Source organism: Octodon degus, unplaced genomic scaffold (genome assembly GCF_000260255.1).
Source record: "Octodon degus isolate 3935 unplaced genomic scaffold, OctDeg1.0 scaffold00096, whole genome shotgun sequence".
NCBI classification, from domain to species: Eukaryota; Metazoa; Chordata; class Mammalia; order Rodentia; family Octodontidae; genus Octodon; species Octodon degus.
In genome coordinates, this window is record NW_004524672.1 from 7,825,159 (window position 1) to 7,826,171 (window position 1,013).

The 1,013-nt window shown below is 40.7% G+C and overlaps 1 pseudogene; it reads left to right on the forward strand.

Moving 5' to 3' along the window:
* Positions 1-403: 403 nt before the first annotated feature.
* Positions 404-790, forward strand: LOC101561158 (annotated as a pseudogene).
* Positions 791-1,013: the final 223 nt, after the last annotated feature.

Below are 1,013 nucleotides of genomic sequence, written 5' to 3' on the forward strand. Positions count from 1 at the left end.
GGATACATCAAAAGCATGTAGGACTTACACAGTGCAGCATTACTGAGCTATAAAGGAGAAAGAAATTATGTCATTTGCAGAAAATGGATGGAACTAGAGACCATCATGTTAGGATAAATAAGCCAGACTCAGAAGGTCAAATGGGGGGAAATTGCATGGATTCTCTTACACAAGAGTTCTAATGATAAATAAAGAAAAATAAATTTCAGAACAGAGTTGAGAAGACAAAAAAATAGTTTGATAGAGACGGAGAAGAGCATTAGGAGAAGAGGGAAGAACAAGAAAGAAAATAATCAAGTCTCGCGGTATTTGTTGTGGGCGGGGCGCTAGCCAGTGCTTGTTCCAGGCAGGCCCTTTTAGCTCCTCTCTGGATCTGTAGCTTGGAATCCCCGGGCTCAGCAACATGATGTCCACCTTGGAGAACTACATTAACCAAGCTGTTGCTGTTATTACTTCTGGTGGAAGAATGACTGTGGGTACACTTAAAGGTTTTGACCAAACCATTAATTTGATTTTGGATGAAAGCCATGAATGAGTATTCAGCTTTTCACAAGGAGTTGAACAAGTGGTACTAGGATTATACATCGTGAGAGATGTCAACTTTGCAGTCATTGGAGAAATTGATCAAGAGACAGATTGTGCACTTGACCTGGGGAATATTCGAGCAGAGTCTCTAAACTCTGTAGCACATGAGGAAAAACGGCATTTGCTAGACATCTGTAAATCTTGTATAGAAACTTCTGAGGATGGTTTTCTGAATTTTTATGAACATGTTAATTATGGATTTTGACTTCATATTGATTTATGGTATTATGTAAATCAAAATATTTCTGTGTTTTTACTGAGAAAACTTTGTGTCTAAATTATAACTGTGGGGGCTGGAGAGATGGCTTAGTGGTCTAAAGCACCTACTTAGAACAAGCTTAGCAAAAGCATCTGGGACCGCAGTTCGATCCCCCAGCACCACATGCCAGCCAGTTCTGCCCCCTGGTGGGCTGAGCTGGCCTCTCTCT